Consider the following 15016-nt stretch of genomic DNA (forward strand, 5'->3'; position numbering starts at 1 on the left):
TCGTGTCACACAAAGCCCATTCCTATGAGCCATCAGTGACCACGTGTCATGAATGTCCAAGGCCCATGACCAACGTCTGATTAGGAGGAAGGTGACCTAAGTCCCAACTTGTACCTGAAGTGAAGGACACGGAGGGCAGCTCAAAGTTCTCCTCTTTGGGGTGGCAGGAGCTGGGGTTTGATTTATCCTAGGATAGAAGTCCTAAGTTTGCATAATTCCTTAGGCCCAAGAGAAAGACGGCAGGATGTTGGAGAACATTCCATGCCTTGCCTCCCCCACATTGTAAGTTGTTGAAATTATCTCTGGGGAATACAATGGTCTACATGCTGCGTGCATATGAAGACATTTCTTCACAGATAAAAGCGGGATCGCCCACAGCGAGTGGCCTTATTAGGAGGTGAGATTTCCCAAGTGTCCCTTGACCTGCCTGGGAAGTTTTATTCAGAAAAAGGGCCATGAAAAAGTTTATTTTGAAAATCACACCCCACTAAGAAACGAGCGTATTTCCCAGAAAAGTGCTTCAGTGTTTGGGTTTACAAAGAGATGTATAAATTTATTTCTTGGTCTTATATTGGACACTGTTTTATGTGTCTCATCTTGCTTCAGGATACATTAAAAAGTAATGAATGCCTTTAAAATTTGAATGTAGTGAATTAAAAGACACTGGAATTGTATAGCTATTGACTTTTAGCTTTTATGTGCTGATTCCCGGCAATTAAACTTTCCTCATTTGACCCTGTTCTAAAGGATTAAACAATGAAATGTAATTGTGTGAAAACGTTATAACATTAAAATACATACAAAATATCAAATTATTAAGATATGTTTCATATTTTCTGAAGTTGCTTTTTTCCCTAAAGTATACTAAAATCTATTAAAAGGAAAAGATATAACACAAATTCTAATTCCTACATATTAAATCTTATAACTTGAATTATCTAAGTAAATTTGTGAGTTTCAATCTATGTTTTCAAAATGAAATTTCATCTACCATTTAACCTTCTCCTGGTGGCTAAAATAAGGAATAATAATATATATTATGTGTATATATTATAACATATAGGTTATATATTACATATACTACACTTGATCTTAGCCAAAAGGCCGAGAAGCGATATATATATTACATATATACAACATATACTTTATATAGTATATATACTAGTAAACAATATTAAAAAACCATTATATAGTGTGATACATATATGTATTATGCATATATGCATGTATCCTTATGCATATATTGTTATGCAAATACATATGTACAGCATTATGCATATACAAATACGTGTTATATCACTATATCACTATGCATATAGATATACACACCATTATGTACATATGCAAACACATATCATCACGCACACACATACAGCACCATTATGCATATATAAATACCTATAACATGCAAATACGTATATGCACATATGTATCAAACCTTTGATATGAAATATAAATGTTTAAATATTGAGATCGCTATATATGTCTAGCACTGCGTGCATATACATATTTTCCATGTAATACATATGGAACTACACATGTATGACTTTTTGAAATATTGTTCTATGCTTACTGTAACACATTTGTCGGTGGCCTTGCCAGCTTTCGTGAACACCCCATGAATCAGGGACAACATCTGTAGCCACAATTTGGAAGACGCAGAGAAGAGATTAGTGCATGCTTGGCGGTGCTGGGGAATGATGTTTTTTACTCAACAATCTTCTGCATCGGGACTTGGCAAGCTTTTTCTGTAAAGAGCCAGAGAGTAAATATTGTCAGCTTCAGCCTAGGAGGTAAAATCGAGGATATTACGTGGGTGTTTATACAGCCTTTTGTGGTGCAGCCATCTACCGGTGGAAAAGCCGTTCCTAGCCATGGCTTGCACACGCTCATTCTGTAGTCGCTCTGGGAGGAAGTGTTTGAGAAATTAATGCATTTTTTCACTCACAGAAGCAATTCTGCAACTCAAATCTGTCCACGCCTCAAAGTAGCGTCTGCCTTAGCAAGAGCAAGGCTGTAACCCACAGACCTTGGGGCCATTAGCATAAGTCACCTTCGAGTTCAGGAACATAGGTCAATTCTTGGGGAAGTTTCTGGGGACATGAAAGGTGTTAGTTGTGGGAACAGATAGTTCAGGCTGCATTTAGTCTCTGCCAGAGGTGAGACCTAGATCTTGCATGACAGGGTGTCCAATGTGTCCCTTATTAACTCTGTGTGTTTATTGGTTGACTTGTGTCTGTGATACAGGAGACCCTCGGCAGTAGGGGCCCCAGGTCAGGGACCTGCACTGTCCAGGTGTGTTGACCGTACTGCATGAAGGGGTTTAGAAGCATAAACCACAGTTACAAATATTCTTGTGTCACTGTTCCCTGGCTCTTAATTGTGTCTAAATTTCTGCTTCACGCATTAAACAAAAACCAAAAAACAAAAAACAATATCTAAAATGAGACACCACGGGGCACCTGGGTGGTTCAGTCAGTTAAGCGTCTGGCTTCAGCTCGGGTCACGATCTCATGGTTTGTGAGGTTGAGCCCCGCGTCAGACTCTGTGCTGACAGCTCGGAAGCTGGGGCCTGCTTCGGATTCTGTGTCTCCTTGTCTCTCTGCCCCTCCCCTGCTCATTCTCTGTCTCTCCCTGTCTCAAAAATAAATACACATTAAAAAAATAATAAATAAATAAAATGAGACAGGACTCCCTCATGGTAGCTCTGAAGAGTAATGAGATAGCACGAGAGCCTTTTTCTGTCCCCGAGCAAAGAGGACCTGTGACTTCACATAAGTTTTGGAGATTGAGAATGTCAAGGAGGCAGCAGCAAACTAAGAGTTGATATTCCACAGTGAGATTCAGGGAGATTTCCAGAGAGGAGAGAGCAATGAACTTGGGGGTTGGTTCCCATATCAACTCCTGGTATCTAGGAAGCCCTCAGTGGATGTTTTCCCAATCAATCCATCAATCAAATATCCATCAATCAATGCATGATAGATAAGACCGTAGATGTAATCTCACTGGTAAACGTGCAATTGCATAAATGATTCAAGCGGGGGAAATGCACACTGATCTATACTCCAGGACATGATATTTATTGGTGGCATGAATTGGCGTCTGGAAGGTTGTGCTGTGGCCTTGGTGAGGAGCCAAAAGCTATGAGATTTGGCATTGCCAGAGAGGGGGAAGAGGGGCAGATATAAGTGGGTTTTAGGGGTGAGCTGATTTCCCAGGGCCGGGCCATAACAAAGTACCACAATCAAGGTGTCCTGCTTCCCCCTTCTCATAAGAGCACCGGTCATATGGGGTTAGGGGCCACCCTATTGTGGTATGACCTTATCCTAGATTCCACCTGCAATGACCCGATTTCCAAATAAGGTCACATTCTGAAGCCCTGGGGTTGGGACCTCAGCATATATTTCTTGCGGGAAAGCACACAGAGAGGGTAACCAACCACACCTTTTGGTAAATAACACGGCATGAAAAAAGAACCGATTTCAATGAGTCACAAGTGGTCCCGAAGCCTCTTAGTGGGGTCTAGATGGCCTCGATCTTAACTGAAAAGGAAAAGAGCAGGACAACCTTATGGCTTGAACCCACTGGGTTTATAATGCCTGGGAGTTGTCGAGGAAAGATTTGGCTACAGGCAGTTGGACATAGGAGAACTCACGTGTGCGGTGTGATCCGGTCAATAGAACGGATTTACCTCCTCCAGGAAGTGCGTTATTGCACGGCACAGAGGTAGGATAACAACGTGAGGCTGACTTACGTGCTGCTGGGAATGTCTCCAAGGCACACAGGTGTTTGTGACCAAAGCAGTGTGCGTGATGATGTGCAGAATGTATTAACATCATCGTAAAAACAAGATGTGTGTGCAAGGCACAGTACGGACTGGCTTGTGTATTTGCAGAAAGTCCTGGGATGAAAATACAAGATGGGAAAAGCCTAAGCAGAGTTTTGGAGGTGTACCGAACACCACTTTGACCCCCTGGAATTCAGCACTGTTTTATGGTATTATTTTAAAACAAACAGCTGGTTTGAATGTGGGTATTGGCCTTGCATTTGGGTTGACACGTCGTGGAATGGTTGCTCTGAGCGTTTCTGCACATCACTGTGTGGTGTTTCGCAGGTGGAGGCTGAGATAGAATCATTCGGGGGCAAGGTGTGTGGAGGCCAGTTTCCCTATCGTGACACATCTGACTTCAGTCCGTGATGCACAGAGTCTAACCATATGGCACGGTGTCTCTCCTGGAAGGAAAGGAGACAGATAAGCTCTTGGAACCAACACCCAGCATTGCAACGGGTGAACCCTGTTAACAGAAGAGAGAACAATAATGTGAACGGTCCAGAAAATATACCGAGAAGTAATATTGCTTGTGTGGGTAACAGCTTTTGAGCTGTGAGTGGTTCTCTTCTGACTTGGCTATTTAATGATCCACGTTGCTCTTTACATGCAAGAGAGACAGACCATTAGCACACCCTGTTGGGAAGTGAGGATACAGAGAGGTCCAATTTTACAGCACATTGGTTTTCAGCCAGGACGGCCGATGTGACAGTGGGCTTTACGGGAGTCATTTATCTTTGAGGCTTTCTTGGAGCTGGTCCATAACTGCATAGACTTGGTTTAGCCATGCAAGCCGTCAAAGGCGCTGGCATCTCCAATGCCTCTGGAAAGTGTATTATAGTAAATGCAATTTAAGAGGCTGTCTGACAACCTCCTGAGTAGATGCTCCGTGAGAGCGCAGCGCTCACTCCTGCAAAAGAAGAACTCAAGAATGTCGTGCCTTCGTTATGGTGAGGCCGAGAACCGACGGTGATATCATTTGGATTGGGTGTAGTGAACAAGCACATGCGAGTTTTATTTGCCCAAAGTTACCATTTCTCACCGTGGTTTTAATTTAAATGTATGCTTAAAAAACAAAGTCTTGGGGCGCCTGGGTGGCTCAGTCAGTTAAGCGGCCGACTTCGGCTCAGGTCATGATCTCATGGTCCGTGAGTTTGAGCCCCGCGTCAGGCTCTGTGCTGACCGCTCAGAGCCTGGAGCCTGTTTCGGATTCTGTGTCTCCCTCTCTCTGACCCTCCCCCGTTCATGCTTTGTCTCTCTCTGTCTCAAAAATAAAAACGTTAAAAAAAATTAAAAAAAAAATGAAGTCTTTAAATAGCAGGAAAGGAAGGCATATTAAAGATGTACATCGTGTGTCTAAGAACATAGGCAATCCCCCCACTCATTTACAGGTGTGGATTACAGATGCATCTGAAGTTTGAAAGGCATACAAACAGGGCAGAAATTTGACTTCTCCAAGACCCGGCCGTTACCAGAAGCAGAAGGCAGGGGGTGACAGGAGATTGCAGAGGTGGAAACACGCAGGGTAGGCTTCTGATAGACTTTGAATTGAAGATTATATAGGCCCCTCGTGTTCTACCGACATTTGTATGAGGAAGCACTCCATGGTCTAGTGAGGAATCCAAGCCACAGATGGGATAAATCGCCAGGTAAATCTCTTAGCATTTCATATTATGATCTTGTTTCTAAACCACCGCTGTTCACACTGTTTATGGATTTCTTTGGTTAAATCTCAAAATTACCCCAAGTGCAAACCCACAAAAAAAACCCACCCACAATGAACAAATATTAATAAGTTTATGTTCTTGACAGTTTTTAGATGTTTATTTGTTTTGAGAGGGCTGGAAGGGCAGAGAGAGAGAGAATCCCAAGCAGGGTCCATGCTGTGAATGCAGAGCCCGATATGGGGCTCCAAATCATGAACCGTGAGATCATGACCTGAGCCAAAATCAAGAGCCAGATGTTCAACTGAATGAGCCACCCAAGAGCCCCTAAAACATATTCCATATATATATATATGGACCTTGTCCATAATAATGGAAGGATAATTAATGGAGGGCATATTACAACATATGCTAATTTTGGGGTCGTGGTGTGGGTTGAATTATGTTTCCCCCAAAAAAGATATGTGAAATCCTAACATCCTTACCCCCAGTCCTCGTGAATTCAATTTTATTTGGAAATAAGGTCTTCATTTAATAATGAAGTTAAGATGCCTTCATTAGGGTCGACTCTAATCCGATATGATTTATAAAAAAGGGAATTTTAGACATAAAGACAAATTTCGGAGAGAAATATCATTAGGCTTATCATTAGGCTTTGTGGAGGGTGTTATATATTCCTCAACTAGTAAGAGTTTTGCGAATGTGCCAAAATCCAGTGAAATCAAAACAAAAACAAAACACGCTAATGAATGGACAATTAAGACTTGGAATCACATTCCGAAGTAATTCTCCATTTCTGTCAGTATTCATTAGAATTAAATTTTAACGTGGGCTCCAGCCTGACTCGGAAGGTACAGAGGAATGCTTCCTGGCTGGGTCGCGTGGAGGAAAAGGCTGGCATCGTCCCCCCGAAGGTGGCAGAAGGTAGGAGACCTCAGAGACTGTTTACAGGGAACGTATTTCCACACTCCCCGTCGCTGCATAATTCAAACCCACTCTGCTCAATTGGATATTTTAATCTTTAAAGTGAAGAGGAAAAATATAACCTTTTAGAAGCAAATCTTCAGGTGGGAACGTTAACGTGTTTGCCTGAAAAGCCATCCATTTTTGCTGCGGCAGGCAATTTGTGGTGGGAAATCATTTTCATCTCAGCCGGGAGATTGGAAAATAAACGTGTCAATGGGGGTTTTTCACAGGGAGTTCTAGAGGTGGGAGGCGGCCGTGGTGGGAAACAGGATGATATTTTGTCACCCGGACCTCATCTGCATGGGATGTGTTTTGGGCTTTGTGACCTGAAGCTCTGTGGCTTGTGTCTGAATCAACACCAATCTTCCAACAAATTTAAATTCCAGTTTTGCGCAAACATTTTTCTTAAATGGGCCCAAATTGCTCTAAACTGTTCAAATATAAATGGTAATCGGTTTATTTCAATGTGAAAGGAGTTAGTGTTGACCTGTAGGCATCCCAGCTTCGAGGGCTGTTATCAGAACACAACTGTGAGTCCACTGAAGGTCGGTAAGGCTGGCGATTTTGGTCACTACAGTGTGAGACACGGTGCCATTTGGTGGATCTCTTCCCGGAGGTATCCATTCGCCTATGTGTAAATGGAATAAATACTACTTTCCCTGCTGGGCTCAGTGCGTGTGCATAATTTGCTGTGGCACAAAGATTTCTCTAACGTCATGTAGAAACCTCTTTCGTACCCACCTTACTAATTAACGGTCTGAAATATGTTGAGAACATAGGTCCTAGTCAAGCTTTGAGAAGCACTCTGGTGTCTCCAGGGCGTGGCTCTCAGGCTTTTAACCAGGATGATCTTTGAGCTCACGAACATCTACCTGGGGAAAGTGAACGTCACCAGCAGGTGGGTTTGCACGGAGGGTCCCGCGTAGGGGGAAGTAGGAAGACGTTACTGTCAACCTGCAGACTCTTTGATCCCCAGGGCAAGCCGTTTCACGGTTTTCTAAGATTTAACGGTCTTCGTTGTAAAACAAAACAAAACAGAACAAAACCAAAAGCAGGTATAGTATCAGGATGTGCCTTAGACAGCTGAATGGCTACCATGATATGTTATTATTTGAGACCGCTCTTCTGAATTCATTGAGGAGAGAGATGGTCAGGATGAGTCAAGGGCTCTCCTGAGGCACGTGTGTAAATGTGCTGCCCACCAGGACTGAAGTTCAAGTTAACGCTAACTAGCCGGGGAGGATCCGGAACTTTCTGACCAAGAGCCGATTCCAAGGCTGAATCATCTTCACAGCAGGTACAGGACAGAACAACTCTCTCTCTCTCTCTCTCTCTCTCTGTCTCTCTCCTTCTCAAGTGGAGATAAGAATTGGCAGATAACAGTATTCCAAATTTCTGAAAACTAAAACCTTCCTCTTGTGTATGTGTGCGTGTGCCTAAGACTTAAGTTTTTTTTTGTAAACCAGGGTTTTGGGGGTACATGGGCGACTCAGCTGACTGAGCATCTGACTCTTGATTTGGGCTCAGCGTGGGGCTCCGTGCTGAGTGTGGATCCTGCTTACAATTCTCTTTCTCCTCCCTCTGCCCCTCTCCCCTGCTCACACTGGTGCTCTCTCTCTCAAAATAAAAAATAAATAAAATAAAAAAGTAAAATCTTAAGGAAAAAAAGCAGGATTGGGTTCACTGCAAAAATTGCAAGGGAGGTACGGAGAGCTGCTATGTTCCTCCTTCTGCCCCACATGCCCACGGCGTCCCCCGTTAGCAACTTTTCTCACCACGCGGTGCTTTTTTTAAACAGGGATGAACCTACACCGACAGCTTAGACTACCCCAAGTCCTAGTTTACATCAGGATTCACGCCTGCTGTGCCTTCTGTGGGTTTGACGGATGTATGATATGCATCTGTTCTGTCTGTCCATCTGCTGTCCCCCCGTCCCTGGAGACCCCCGATCAATCTGTTTACCATCTCCATAGTTCTGCCTTGTCCAGGATGTTGGACTTGGAACCTGTCTCCTCGTGTTCTGAATTTTTTCCCTTCCAAGATTTTATTTAAATCCAAGTTAGTTGACATAGAGTGTAGGGTTAGTCTGAGGATCCTAATATTTTGAAGGAGAAATGATTGAAAGCATGGAGGCAAAGACAGGACCAGGAAATGCCTTGAACACAGGTGTCCTTTTATATAAAAAAATGTTTTCAGGGGCACCTGGGTGGCTCAGTCAGTTAAGCATCTGACTTCGGCTCAGGTCATGGTCTCACAGTTCGTGGGTTCGAGCCCCACATGGGGCTCTGTGCTGACGGCCTGGAGCCTGCTTCCGATTCTGCATTTCCCTCTCTCTCTGCTCTTCCCCCACTGAAGCTCTGTCTCTCTGTCTTGCAAAAATAAATACGCATTAAAAAATGTTTTCAGGGGCGCCTGGGTGGCTCAGTCGGTTGAGTGTCCGACTTCGGCTCAGGTCATGATCTCACGGTTGGTGAGTTCAAGCCCCGCGTCGGGCTCTGTGCTGAGAGCTCAGAGCCTGGAGACTGTTTCAGATTCTGTGTCTCCCTGTCTCTCTCTGACCCTCCCCCATTCATGCTCTGTCTCTCTGTCTCAAAAATGAATAAACGTTAAAAAAAATGTTTTCATATCCACAGTGACTAGCGCAATGTATGGTATCTATTAGACATTTCACATACAGTTAATAAAAAATATTGTATGGCAAAGTGGTGTGGGAACTGGAGAATGTTTCAAAACTCCACACATTGGTAAAGACGTATGCAATATCGTACAGAGTCTGTCCCACCTCTGCTGTGAATAGAAAGGCTGCTCTTTATGACGTGAAACGTGAGACATTCAGGAACAGGTCCCTCCAATATGTACTGTTTTGCCAGTGGCTGTCCAACGCAGCTTTCTCATTCACCAGATTCATTGCTCTTGTCATCACAGACACGATGATTTTTCATTAGCGCCTTCACCCAGGTCTACGTGTGAACATAGCGCTTAGTTAACTCATGAGAAGCTGGAAATGGATGCCTTCCCGTTTGGCCGTTTGCCAGGATGAGTACACGATTGGCATGTGATCGTGGGGTTCGCAAACATCTGTCTCCTTTGAGACCACACGGTACCTACCGTTGGCTGTTGGGTCAGTGACCAAGACTCCTTTCCAGATCGTCACCACAGTTAGGATAAAGTAGCAAGGGCTTCTGACTGTCGAGCACATTTGACACTTAGGTAAGCATTCCGCTTGGTAATATAAAATGCATCAGTCCTTTTAAACAGATGGCCTGGGAGAATGTCTCTGAGTTTACATTCGAAAAAATACATTCCCTGCAAAGTTCCCAGGCACATTTCCCAAAGTGGGAAGATACTGGATCTGAACTGACAGGCAACAGAGGTCTCCCGTCCCTGCCTTAAGATCGCTTTGGAGCCTGGCTCCCAGCCACGTCCGTGATCTCTCCCGAGACAGACCCGATGAAGCAGAGGAACGTGGCACTGAACCCCCAAACAGCAGAGGCCTGTGAGAGTGGGGGCTTTCCCCAGTCAACATTATGCAAAACGCACCCTTGGATCCCATAGGCACGTACGGAAAATTAAGGGTCAACATGTCAGTGGAAACGGCACAGGCACCTTGACCAAGCACGATGCATGTAAAAGAAGGACGGACTGGACACCCAGGGCCCCTAAAGCAAAGAGCTCTGTCTATCAAACAAGCATGTCTATCAAAGCACATGCACACCGTGTGTGATGAGCACCCTGCCCGGCTCATCTCCGTTTTAACGGCAGAGGGAGCTCAGTGGCACCGGGGGATCTGGCACCTGCAGTTTGCTGCTGTCTCCCGTTCACCAGACGGAAAGGTCCCCCTTCCCCCATTTGTCTCCCCTGAGAACTCGCACCCGCCCTTCAAGGCTCAGCAAATGTATGAGCTTCCCAGGGAAACGTTTTGTGAAATTTGGTGTCCCACAGGTGGTTACGTGGCTCTCCCAAACTGTGTAACTCCTGCCCTGAGACAGCGGTCTCCCTGCAATGCAGGTAGGAACAGCCCCAGCCTCCCCCCCGACCCCCTTCCTGTGCATGGGAGAAGCTCCCCTTTTCCTGGCCGCCATCATGAATCTCCCTATGTTTCGGGTGTGCCCTGGGACCAACTTGGCTCGTGGAGAGCTTGCACAGGTACGAGGTGTTGGGCCCCTTCATGGTACATTGAGGAGCGTTGAGTGTGGCCTGTACCCACTGGCTGCTCAGAGCTAATGACACACAAGTGCATGCTTGTTTCATTGAAGCACAATTCACGTAAAATTAACGGGTCAAAGTGTGCAACTCAGCGGCACACTGAGTGTGCTCACCAGAGTGTGCCATGTCACCACGGTCTGGTCCCAGGACGTTTTTATCCGGCTCCAGAGGAAACACGGTGCGTGCTAACCAGATGCTCTGTATTTCCCCACCTCCCGCAGCCCCTGGAGACCACGACTCTGCTTTCTGTGTCCGGGTCTGCCCGTTCCGGACAGTTCTTATCAATGGATGTACGGCGGGTTCGTTTTAGCACAATAATTCCACGAAGGATCAGGCCACTGTGCCGATAACTGTACCGCAGAGTGAAATGCAGGCACGGAGGCGTTCTGAGACCTCAGAAACAGAGAAGCCACCTGCGATGCAGGAAAACTTGAGATCCGCACCATTAACTGATTGTGGGACATGACCCGGCCCGCCATCGATATTCCCGCCAGCCTGAGCAATACATATACCATGTTGGCTTCTCGTGTTCAAAAATCATCAGATATTGTTGCCTGAAGGTGGGAAAACGAGCAACGAATTCTCCCTCTTGTATGTTCTTGGGTCAGCTCGCGTCTTGGGTCAGATGCTCGCGTCTGTTTCTGATTTCTGCCTTTCCTTTGGCTTCCTTTAAACCCCAAGTACTGAACAAAGACGTATCCTCCAAGGAAGGTGTTTCATTGGGAGGGACGTTGTATAGCTATGTTCTCACACTGGCAAAGTCCCAATCAGGCAGGTGTCTCTTGGGTCGTCTTTGCACTTCGCCAGGTTTGAAAAGAGGGAACCAACCCACAGGCAGGTTTACCATACAACACAGAGAAGTTTCTTCAAGAAGTTTCCTTAATGCGAGCACAGCAACGATGCATTATTTCACAAGGGTAAGGCTTTCTTTACGGGGAAAAAAATCCCCTTGGGGCGCCTGGGTGGCTCAGTCAGTTAAGCCACCGACTCTTGACTTCGGCTCAGGTCATGATCTCACAGTTCGTGAGTTTGGGCCCCGTATGGTGCTCTGTGCAGACAGCTCTGAGCCTGCTTGGGATTCTCTCTCTCTCTGCCCCTCCTCTGTTTACACACTCTCTCTCAAAATAAACAAATAAACATTAAAAAAAAAAGAAAAAAAACCCATCTGGAATGTGGAACTTTGTATGCAGAGGACAATAATGTCGAGCCGTGAGCTTATCTGTCTTTTATTTTCATTTAGCCAAGCACCAAGTGTTTGGAGGGATGGGAAGAAAAAGTAATCTAAACAATAAAAAATATCAAGTTGACCTTTTACTGAGTACCCATCTCTGCAGCCCAAGGCAACAAGCTACATGGAGTTTCTTTTCATTAAACGAAATTATTCTATCGTATGAAACCGTCACCTTCATATTCATTTAACCTTTCTGATGGTTTTCTTGCCTGGGAGGCGTGCAAGAGGAAATGCCGAATGCAGAGAAAAAGGAAGAGGTTTTAAACTTCAACATAAAGCAACTGGCAGAGGGGTTTGATGTTCCTGTGGACGGGCCAAGAGCCCAGTCATGTTATGGTGGAAAGCATGGCTTTCTCCACCCTGAAACGAATGATGGCTTGGCAGTGTAAAGACTCTTAAAATAATGGTGCTCCTATGCTTTGGACAGAGGGTCTCCACTGCGTTGCACTCAACAGCTGAGACGCTAGAGGTCTTTCAGTGTTTTTAAAACAATGAATACGCTGACTTTCCCTGTGAAAGTGGTTCGCCCATAGTGTTGAGTCATGGATCTCAGTCTGCCTGTTGTTAGTTGTCACGAGAGGGTGCCTGCGGTAGAGACGACCACAGTCACAATGGCTTCCCCCAACAAGAATCCATTTCTTGCTAACCTCATAGTCTACACCAGGGGTTATTGCCCACACTGGGGAGAAACAGGTGCTCTTTCAAAGACTAAAAGGGGGCTTTACCTGTGCAAGGCAGGTAGAGGTGACCCTGGCCATTGGGGCTTTGCCATCAGACAGGATGAACGTAGCTTGCCAATGGCACCCACTGGTCTTGCCCAAAGCCGACTGACGAGAATTAACCCCATGGTTAATTCTCGTAAAGGTGGAGATGTGATGGGAATTCTAGACAGTGACAAGGAACAGGAGACCAGGCGATACTGTAGGGCCAAGCAGCCAATCTCCGCCACAATTATGCGCAGTGACTGGCTGCATGTAACGCAACATTGGGCGTATTTTGCTTTTATCTGCCTATCACAGTGAGATGGGAAAGGGAGTCCCTTCTACCTATTGCTTTCCACCTCAACGGTGAGTGCAGGACTCATTGGTCGTGACCACCACAGCTCACCCCTGCTCCCACAATCCTATTAAATATCTCTGCTGGATTTGTCTCCTCCTAACTGGAACCCAGCCTCGTGGCAGCCCAAAGGTTGGTATTTCTGTGAGATACAAATGGGTATCTGTGAAGCCCTATTTGCCCTCAGAAACCAGTGTTTATGATCACTGAAAGAGGAGGAAGAGGCCAAAAGAGGAAAAGATACGTTTTTCATAAAGATGGGTTCTCCAATGTAGCAGGAAAATGCCCCATGTAGGACTCTGGGCTGACAGTGTGGAGCCTGCTTGGGATTCTCTCTCTCTCCGTCTCTCTTTCTTTCTCTCTCTCTGCCCCTCCCTCACCTTGTCTCAGCCTCTCAAAATAAATAAAAAACTTAAAAAAAAAAGAATAAGGTTTCAAGGAAACTGCAGTTGAAGAGTTTTTATGAAGACCCTTATATTTAAATTGATTTACTTATATACAATGTGTCTATAATATATAACATGTATGTAATATATATGTATTACATATTTATATATAGTATGTATGTATTATATATAATGTACATAGACATGTGTATAATATATATTATATATGTAATATATCTCTTACATACATACAACTAATACATAGGATAGAAGTATGTTAATTTATTTGCTATGTTTAGATAATGTAATGTTTAATAAATGATAAACATATATTATGTGTAATATGATTATATTAAATAATGGTTATAGGCACACCTGGGTGGGTCAGTCACTTAAGTGTCTATCTCTTGATTTCAGCTCAGGTCATGATCTCTCACTTCCTGAGCTCGAACCCCCCGCATTGGGTTCTGTGTTGCTAGTGTGGAGCCTGCTTGGTATTCTCTGTCTCTTTTTCTCTCTCTGCCCCTCCCCCACTTGCTCTCTGTCTCCCTCAAAATAAATAAATAAACTTAAAAATAAAGAAATAAATAATCATTATAACATCATGTTATATGTATTGAATATATGTTATAACAGTATCTATGTGATATGTGTCTATAATTATGATAGTATATACTAATTTACATAAGTACACATTTACAATAAGTTACAGGTTTTAGTGCTTTAAAGTTCTTTCATATACAGCATCGCACAAACCCGTCTCCCATGCACACTGCCCCCAGGTACCAGAATCAGACCATCCCAACGAGATGGCCGAGAAAGCTGTCGGTGAAGCTAGGACATCACTGAGCTCTGCATGATTCTACTCTGGTTGGATTGGCCCACATCTAAAGATACGTGTGATTTGTATATATTAACAGCCATGTTCTAAAATGATGTGTGTTTGTATTTGGCAAGGAAAACTGCTGGAAAGAAATATATATTCTCTGCACACGACAGCGACATGTATTCTGTTCCTTTTGTGTTTTCCTCGGTAGTATATCACCCACTGAGGCTCCCATTGGCCCATGCAGACAAAATCCTGTCAGTCCCCCGGTGTCGAACAACTCTTGGGAATACTAATTCTCCAAAATCACAACAAAGCTCAGATCAGCAAATAGAATAATATATACGTGCCTCTTAATTGATAGAGAAGACACTGTGATTTTATCACTTTCTAGAAGGTAGAGATTGCAGAGGGAAATGAACTAACTTCTGAACCCCACTGTGACTCAAAAGATATTCAGAAACCCAGGCAACTCCTACAGTCTATTTTAAACAATCACAAATGCCAACACGGGTCTGGACTCACCGTGACGTGTGCCTTCTCTCTCATACGTAGACATGTACGTGCATCTTGAGCATACCCAACGTTAACAACACCGTTCTGTCTTTGTCTACAATGCATCGCTATGTCATAACTCAGTTTATTTCCTTCACTTCAAAGACCATGCACTTTTCTCTCCACCCTTAATAAAATCTATGCTTAACTTATATCGTAGATGCTCTTTGGACGGTCGCCCAGATCTCAGGAGAACAAAACCAATGCATCACCTATCATCATGCCATTTTCACGTGGAATTCGGGCAAAGTGATTTTCTTTAAGCTCCTTCCCGAGGCCACAACCCATTGCAAAATG

General features: G+C 44.4%; 1 pseudogene; it reads right to left on the reverse strand.

Moving 5' to 3' along the window:
- Positions 1-995: 995 nt before the first annotated feature.
- On the reverse strand, positions 996-1116 carry LOC122212693 (annotated as a pseudogene).
- Positions 1117-15016: the final 13900 nt, after the last annotated feature.

Source organism: Panthera leo, chromosome Y, assembly GCF_018350215.1.
Source record: "Panthera leo isolate Ple1 chromosome Y, P.leo_Ple1_pat1.1, whole genome shotgun sequence".
Taxonomy (NCBI): Eukaryota; Metazoa; Chordata; class Mammalia; order Carnivora; family Felidae; genus Panthera; species Panthera leo.